Source organism: Pogonomyrmex barbatus, unplaced genomic scaffold (genome assembly GCF_055798465.1).
Source record: "Pogonomyrmex barbatus isolate J1 unplaced genomic scaffold, ASM5579846v1 scaffold12, whole genome shotgun sequence".
In the NCBI taxonomy this organism is placed as follows: Eukaryota; Metazoa; Arthropoda; class Insecta; order Hymenoptera; family Formicidae; genus Pogonomyrmex; species Pogonomyrmex barbatus.
The window spans coordinates 4541374-4551305 of record NW_028297108.1 but is presented as its reverse complement, the minus strand read 5'-3'; positions in this window follow the sequence as shown (position 1 = coordinate 4551305).

Below are 9932 nucleotides of genomic sequence, written 5' to 3'. Positions count from 1 at the left end.
AAATAGAGGAAGAGGATATAGAGAAGTGAATAAAAAGACATAATATAAACGTATATTGTTATTACACATAAAATATAAATATTTTTCTGTAATCTTCGTTTCTTTCTACTGAGAAATCATGAAAAAATTTCAATGAAAACTTATTGCTTTAGAAAAACATTATTACTTTAATATAACTTTTTTACGCTATTTTGAGTTAATTCTATTATTACTAAATATTTATTTAAAAAATTTGAAAATATAATAAATTTAAATAAATTCCATTAATATATTTTCAAAGAAACATCTAATAAAAATTCAACTCTATTATTTTTAAATTATTTATATTACTTTATATATTATATATATATATATATCTGTATCTAATTTCTTAAAACATCTAAATTATTTATTCTTTTTTGGGAGAGTGTTTTATAACTTAAAGCAATTAATGCAAATATCTCACAATTAAAATGCAAAAAATAATATAAACTCAGATATCGACACAATGAACTTTATTTTATGTGTCTATACGAGCGTATTATTACAATATATAAGTAATAAACATATAAGTATATTATTCCAGGATTAAATATACACCTTAAACTGTTTAAATCTATCCATTTTTAGGGCAACGAATCTATGAAAATATATCTAACTGCAATATTTTCATGTTGAATATATAAAAATAATTTACTAATTTAATTTTCACAAATTTGTTAACCCAGTAGAAAAAATTCATCACTCACCAATCTGATGCGCAACAGCTGAGTTAATCTGCCATGTAGCTACGATGATTCTGTAACACACAAATAGAACATTCAAATTATAACAACATTCCAAATAATAGATATTTTAAAAAGTAATCGCAAATCTATTTGTCTCTCAATTAAATATTTATTAAAATATATAATTTATAATTTTCAAAAATCATTTTCCAATCATTACATAATTTTCAAAAAAGATCTTTTTAGAAATAAACTCTTTAGATATAACATTTTAAATAATTTCTCTCATTCCCGAATTATACCAATTTTAAATTATCAATATCTAATGATTCAAATAAATGCAAAGACGATTAATTTTAATTTTACTAATAAGAAATGTATATTTACCCCAAGGTTGCTCCGCCGATGCCCGATGCCTCTCCTAGGTCTCCTCCTCCTCTCAAGGTATCGGGTCGTCGGATGTCCTCGCAGCACAGGACACTCACGAAAAACACTCGCGAATAATTATAATCGCGCGCGGATTAACTTTTAATAAAAGTCTTTCGCGCGATACTTGATTTACTTATATGGCACTCCCGAAGCAACCGCGCGGCGCGACGAACTGGCTACAGTTCGTTCATTCATAATTAAATCGACGGCGGAATGTCGGTTAAAAACCGACGATTAATGCGTGAAACGCATTAATCAACTTTGCCACATAAGAGCCATTTCACGACTCGTGGCTATGCTGTGTTAGTACATTATTAATAACAGTAATATTACTTAACGTTAATATTAATGTTATTAATAACGGTGCAATGGGTACTGTTAGCTTCTTCGTCTTTGGGAATTTCGTTGGAAAAGCCAATAGAATCCCTCGGAATACTGAGCCCCTCTGCCACGTCAAGGCCGTACCCTTTAGAGAGGTTAATGTTCACAAAAAGTTATGAATTTAAAAAAATAAGTCACGCATAAAATGTGTATATTTCATTAGAAAGTTATTATTTCAATACGACGAATCATTAAGCACGCCAGTCAACAAGCATTTATTATTCCATTCATAAGATAGAGCACGTTTGATGTTGTTCAGCATCAAAGAAATGCGAAGAAATGCGGAGCTTTGCTATCCGTATGAACGCCAGTGAAAGAATGATAACACATAAAATGCTCGTAAATACAGCGCTCGCCATACACAAAGAGCGTTATCCGCGGCATGTAAACTTATCAAGGTTACGCTATCAACGATCTGATTACCACGAAAATTCGACAATATTAAAAATATTATCCAACTTACACGAGACGTTATAATAATATAATATCTTTTAATAATTGAACATTAAATCCCAGTCAGCAAAATGTAATAGAATGTCGACAGACTGGCAACAGATTTGATCAGAAAATGTTAACAAACTGACTTTACCTGAAATCGCATTCTTCTTACGTTCTGTTGACAAAACCTGTTAACATTTCTATGCCAGCAGTGCTGCAGAAATCGAGCAGAAATCTCTGCTATCAGTTTGCCATCATGTTATATCAGCTTCTGTTCAATTTCCATTAATTTGTTGACACAGCGTGTTAGCAAGCTTTGTCATATTTCTGACAGTAGTTTGTCGACATCGTCATTTATTATAGATCTTGTTAAAATTTGTTGCCTTTCTGCCGTTAGAAATTGATAGCGCATCTATTCAAAATCTATCTCTGTAAGTTGACTATTGGAAAATAATATGCATATACATGTATCATGCATATATATATATATATATATATATATATATATATATATACACATACATACATACACACATACGGTAATTCGGGAGATCATTCAGAACTTATTTAAAATATAACAATTACATTAACAGTTATGAAAAGACATTCCTCGTATAGCATCTCGTATACGTTAAATATTATTTGTAATATTTGTATTTTCATTGAAAATTTCATCGTAACCGAACGTTACTATACGTAACCTATTGGAAACGTATGGTAACGTATGATATGTCATATAAAGTAATATTTAGTATCATTTAGCATTTAGGAAATGTGAAGAAATACAGAGCGACGTATACCACTACCTGCCCGTACGAAAGCTATTGTGTGAATGGTAGCGCGTAGAGCGCTCGTAAACACGTGATTGCCATATGTATACAATGAAGCGCGCTATCGCGGCGCGTAAACAATTTTCAAGGGTACGCTACCAACAATCTGATTCCGATGAAATTTTCAACAATGAAAATATTACAAATATCACATATAATATTTAACGTACTATATGAGGTGCTACAGCGTCTTTTCATAACTGTTAAATAATTAAGTTATTTTAACTTTCGAATGATCTTGTGAATTATTATACATTTGCTATTGCATTTAATTCATTACGATTTATCTAAGATAAATATATAGATATAGCTTATGTATTTTGTTTGTTTTATAATAAACGATTAGTAGCGGTCGCTATACATATGTATGTATTACAAAATAGTATGTAAATTACATTTAAATTGGCCAGAATTTTGAAACAATGTTAGAAATATTTAGATTAGATTATCATTAAGAAAATAATTATCGCTCATAATTATTGTGAAACTATATTCTGTATCGTTTCGATTATATTAAAATGAATTATATTAAACATTTGTAAGTAATAATTGATGCAAATTCTCATATTCCAAGGAAAATTTAATTAATATAATGGGAATACATTAAGAGACAAAGAGAGTGAATTTTTCTTAGATTTAGAATCTTAGATTTTAATATTATAAATCAAGCAAATGAAATCAATTATGCATGTAATATATACTAGTAAAATATATAAATAAGTTATATAATATTATAATTATATAAGTGACATCTCTTCTTACATTATTATATTTCTTATACATATTACCTTGCTATAGATTTCTTATATATATTTCTTTGCTATAGATTTCTATTGCATTTCTATTGCAATTTCTATTGCTTCTCTTCTATAGATTTTAATATTTTTTTTATTAATAATTTTTCTTTATAATTTATTACAGATTTGATTCTTATTTTCCACTATAGATGCAATATATTTAAAAAAAAATGTTTCATATAAAAGTTGTAGAGTTTCGAGGAAGTCACATGATTGATATTGATTTATTTGCAGATACTGTCGAAATTTTTTTGATAGACATTTTTTTTAATGGAATTATACATTTTTTATTACTCAGTATGATTCCTCTATTTATTTCAGATACAAAAATATCGAAATACAAATATCAAAAAATCAATATTTTACGAGATATTTAATATTTTATTTCGACATATTCGGAAACCCGGTATATACATATGACATATCTCATGATAAGAATATATTTATTTAACATAAACATTTGCGGAACGCGAAATAAAGAAGATTCGTCTTTGTCCCATGTCTCTACGTCTATTTTTCGAGAAGTTATAGCCTTTTAAAGATCCGCAGGTGCGTCTCATAAAAAAAGTCATAAAAAAGTGCCGCGCGTTTTTTGCTTGGATGTTCACATCTTTTTTACCTCCCCAAAAAAAGTATGAAAACACGTGTAGTACAAGCACTTTGAAGCATGCCGTCAAAACGTATGCGTGCGCCATCCATCGGATAAATCGAATAGATGTATGTCGATATTGTCAATATCTTCTTAATAGGGTAACAATTTAGACGAGTTTTTTTAATTTATCAATTGATCGGTGATTTATCGATTGATTTAATTAATCGCATAGTGTGCAAATGCTGCTTTTATAGAACAAAGTTGCATTCGCGCATAATGCGATTTATTAATCGCAATAAATTAAAAAACTCACTTTATTTATAATTTTTGCTCCTTCGCGTGCGCGCTACTTATCTTTTTAAATAGAAGGAGCAAAAATTATAAATAAGGCGAGTTTTTTACTTTTAAGTGTGTATCTGTAGTCTGTAGTATTGTAAAAATTAATTGCAACGATTATATAATTTATGCGAATCTTGAAATACATTTTAGATGCTAAAAAAATAACTGCCAGCATTAAATCAATATAAAAACTTAAAATGATATGTTATTCACCCGCACACGACGTGCAACAGCAAAATTGCAATATGAAGCTTGTTCTTTTTAGCTTAACTTTTTGCATAGTTTATTTTACTCTTCTTTTTTTCTTTTTCCTCCTGTTGTCTATTATATAAATCTGCAAATATTGAAATTAAAAATATATTTTAATTTTTACCAATACTTTAATGTATGATATATAAGTACAATCCTAAAACATACCCGAAACAATCAATATTTCAAGATATAATCATCACGTTTTGAAATTCTTTTTTAGTTTCTTAAATAGATTATTAATTAAAATATTTTAATAAAAATGTAATTACGCTTGCGTTTAATTACCGTAGCAATTGCTATTTCAATCGTAACGTGAGTAATTAATTTGAAAAGTCATCGAAAATCCAAATATGCTACGATCGAGCGAAGCGCACTTGACGAAAGTATCGCGATATCGTTGTACTACGATCGCGCGAAGTTCACTTGACGGAACTATCATATGTTCAACTCGCTCAACTCCACACTATCGCGTATACACCATGAATGGTGAACGCAGCGCCATGAACGATCACAGGTGGCAGCAAATCGCAAGCGAGAGGTGAAGTTATCGAATCCGCGGAGCGAAGCATGACAGCCGGCGAACGAGCCGGGGGGGGAGGGGGGGAACCGGGATGCAAGCGGGGAACCGCGTATCGGAGATTCCCCAGGCCCTCAGACCTTTAGGTGTAACTCGCTGTTCGAGCAATTCACCGCCAGACGCAGTGCTTGCGCCAAATCCTCGCTTATTATTGCTTAGCTGTTGTTCTTCAAGCCAGATTGGACTAATCTTTTGTCGCTCCTGGCCACGTTGCTCCATGCCAATTCTGGCCATTTAGCCAGACATTCTAGCCATATATAGAGAGAGGAAGAAGATATATTTCTTCTATTCCGGCTAATTACTAATGCCGATAGATACGTTCGATTTTATCGCACGCGTCAATCATGAAATCTTATCGATCGCAAGGGCCAAATTCAAATATTAACAAGGTACAACATTTGAAACAACGTTTGGTATAATGTTAATTTAATAAAATCGTGTTTTTTCGAAATACGGGTGATCAATTTAAAATTTATAGAAACTCTCATATGTCCGACATTAATTATTACTTTTCGATTTAATTTAATGGAACTTGGTTGTATATCAGAATAAAATTTGAGGAAGTTAAATGATATTGCGTAAAAATAGATAAATGAAAATAAAAACAATTGTAAACTATTTAATCAATAATATTTGACCGAATCAAAAACTCTAAAGTCCATATTATTACGCCAGTATTCCCGTATAATCGAAACCGTTATATGAATCTCACCATGAATTAGGTGAGAACGATATGAAATATTCAAAGGAATGATACGAGATCCAAACGGGGATAGTGAATTTACCGCATAATCGTATTTTAGTATTGTGCGATATATAATTTTAAATTATTATATCAATTATTATATCAATATAAACTGTAAATATTAGTTATTGTACATGCATCAAATTTATTGAATATAATAACTTGATAAATTCAATAAACAATGTAATTTGAAAATCTATGTTATGTTATAATGTATATCTATATATATTATTTCAAGTCAGGTTTTAAATTTAAAATCAAAATAAAATTTTATTACAAAACAGATGCATTCTAAATGAAAGTAAATTGAAATAAAATAATTTATAATTGTCAATTCAGCCATGAAATATTTACTGGATCTCATATCATGTTGTTTCACTTTAACTTATATAAAGTCAAGTTTTTAATTAATATACATGGATAGATTAAACATGATTAGAGTTAAATCGGCACGTTTATTAATTGATTATTACTTTTCGTTATTCATTCATTTATATTTATGGTACACATTATTAAAGAATTTTGGTATATACATATATACATATACATTATATACTGTATATATCTCATTTTTATGCACCGATTTAGATATTTAATCCTGGTAAAATAAAGGAAGAGGATATAGAGAAGTGAATAAAAAGACACATAATATAAACGTATATTGTTATTACACATAAAATATGAATATTTTTCTGTAATCTTCGTTTCTTTCTACTGAGAAATATCATGAAAAAATTTCAATGAAAACTTATTACTTTAGAAAAATATTATTACTTTAATATAACTTTTTGTACGCTGTTTTGTGTTAATTCTATTACTACTAAATATTTATTTAAAAAATTTGAAAATATAATAAATTTAAATAAATTCCATTAATATATTTTCAAAGAAACATCTAATAGAAATTCAACTCTATTATTTTTAAATTATTTATATTACTTTATATATTATATATATATATATATATATATATATATATCTGTATCTAATTTCTTAAAACATCTAAATTATTTATTCTTTTTTGGGAGAGTGTTTTATAACTTAAAGCAATTAATGCAAATATCTCACAATTAAAATGCAAAAAATGATATAAAATAATCAGATATCGACACAACGAACTTTATTTTATGAGTTCTATGTGTCTATACGAGCGTATTATTACAATACAGTACATAAGTAATAAACATATAAGTAATATTATTCCAGGATTAAATATAAACTTTAAATATAAACTTTAAACTGTTTAAATCCATTTTAGGGCAACGAATCTACGAAAACATATCTAACTGCAATATTTTTATGTTGAATATATAAAAATAATCTATTAATTTAATTTTCACAAATTTGTTACCCAATAGAAAAAATTCATCACTCACCAATCTGATGCGCAACAGCGAAATTAATCTGCCATGTAGCTACGATGATTCTGTAACACACAAATAGTACATTCAAATTATAGCAACATTCTAAATAATAAATATTTTAAAAAGTAATTGCAAATCGATTTGTTTTTCAATTAAATATTTATTAAAATATATAATTTATAATTTTCAAAAATCATTTCCAATAATTACATAATTTTCAAAAAAGATCTTTTTAGAAATAAACTCATATAAAATTTTAAATAATTTCTCTCATTCCCGAATTATATTAATTTTAAATTATCGCTACCTAATGATCCAAATTAATGCAGAGATGATTAATTTTAATTTTACTAAGAAATGTATATTTACCCCAAGGTTGCTCCGCCGATGCCCGATGCCTCTCCTAGGTCTCCTCCTCCTCTCAAGGTCGGGTCGTCGGATGTCCTCGCAGCACAGGACACTCGCAAAAAACACTCGCGAATAATTATAATCGCGCGCGGATTAACTTTCAATAAAATATTAATATATTGCCCGATATTCCGCCGCCGATTTAATTGTGAATGAACGAACAGAATATTAAAAACCGACGATTAATGCGTGAAACGCATTAATCAACTTTGCCACATAAGAGCCATTTCACGACTCGTGGCTATGCTGTGTTAATACGTTATTAATAACAGTAATATTACTTAATGTTTAATATTAATGTTATTAATAACTGTGCAACGGGTACTGTCAGCTTCTTCGTCTTTGGGAATTTCGTTGGGAAAGCCAACGGAATCCCTCGGAATATTGAACCCCTCTGCTACGTCAAGGTCGTAGACCCCTTTAGAAAGGTTAATGTTCACAAAAATGAATTTAAAAAAATAAGTCACGCAAAAAATGTGTATATTTCATTAGAAAGTTATTATTTCAATACGTTGACGAATCATTAAGCACGCCCGTCAACAAGCATTTATTATTCCATTCATAAGAGAGCACGTTTGATATCGTTCAGCATCAAAGAAATGCGAAGAAATGCGGAGCTACGAGCTTTGCTACGTGCGTATGAATGCCGGTGAAAAAATGATAACATGGAGCGCTCGTAAACACAGCACTCGCTACTCGCCGTACACAAAGAGCGTTATCCGCAGCACGTAAACTATCAAGGTTACGCTATCAACGATTTGATTACAATGAAAATTCGACAATGTTATAAATATTATCCAACTTACACGAGACGTTATAATAATATAGTATCTTTTAATAATTGAACATTAAATCCCAGTCAGCAAAATATTAATAGAATGTCGACAGACTGGCAACAGATTTGATCAGAAAATGTTAACAAATTGACTTCATCTGAAATCGCATTCTCCTTAACAAAACCTGTTAACATTTCTATGCCAGCAGATGCGGCAGAAATCGAGCAGAAATCTCTGCTATCAGTTTGCCATCATATTATATCAGCTTCTGTTCAGTTTTCACTAATTTGTTGACACAGCGTGTTAGCAAGCTTTGTCATATTTCTGACAGTAGTTTGTCGACATCGTCATTTATTATAGATCTTGTTTAAAATTTGTTGCTTTTCTGCCGTTAGAAATTGATAGCGCACTCTGTTCAAAATCTGTCTCTACAAGTTGGCTCGCGCGCGCACGATAATTCGGAAGATCATTCGGAACTTATTTAAAATATAACAATTACATTATTTAACAGTTATGAAAAGACATTCCTCGTATACGTTAACACCTCGTATACGTTAAATGTTATTTGTAATATTTGTATTTTCATTGAAAATTTTTTTCATTAAAATCGTAACCGAACATTACCATACGTAACCTATTGGTAAGGTAACGTATGGTAACGTATGGTATATCATATATAGCAATATTTAGTATCATTTAGCATTTAAGAAATGTGAAGAAATACGGAGCGACGTGTACCACTACCTGCCCGTACGAAAGCTATTGTGTGAATGGTAGCGCGTAGAGCGCTCGTAAACACGTGATTGCCATATGTACACAATGAAGCGCGCTATCGCGGCGCGTAAACAATTTTCAAGGGTACGCTACCAACAGTCTGATTCCGATGAAATTTTCAACAATGAAAATATTACAAATATCACATATAATATTTAACGTACTATATGAGGTGCTACAGCGTCTTTTCATAACTGTTAAATAATTAAGTTATTTTAACTTTCGAATGATCTTGCGAATTATTATACATTTGCTATTGCATTTAATTCATTGCGAGTTATCTAAGATAAATATATAGATATAGCTTATGTATTTTGTTTGTTTTATAAACGATTAGTAGCAGTCGCTATACTTATGTATGTATTACAAAATAGTGTGTAAATTACATTTAAATTGACCAGAATTTTGAAACAATGTTAGAAATATTTAGATTAGATTATCATTAAGAAAATAATTACCGCTCATAATTATTATGAAATTATTATTCTGTATCGTTTCGATTATATTAAAATGAATTATAAAT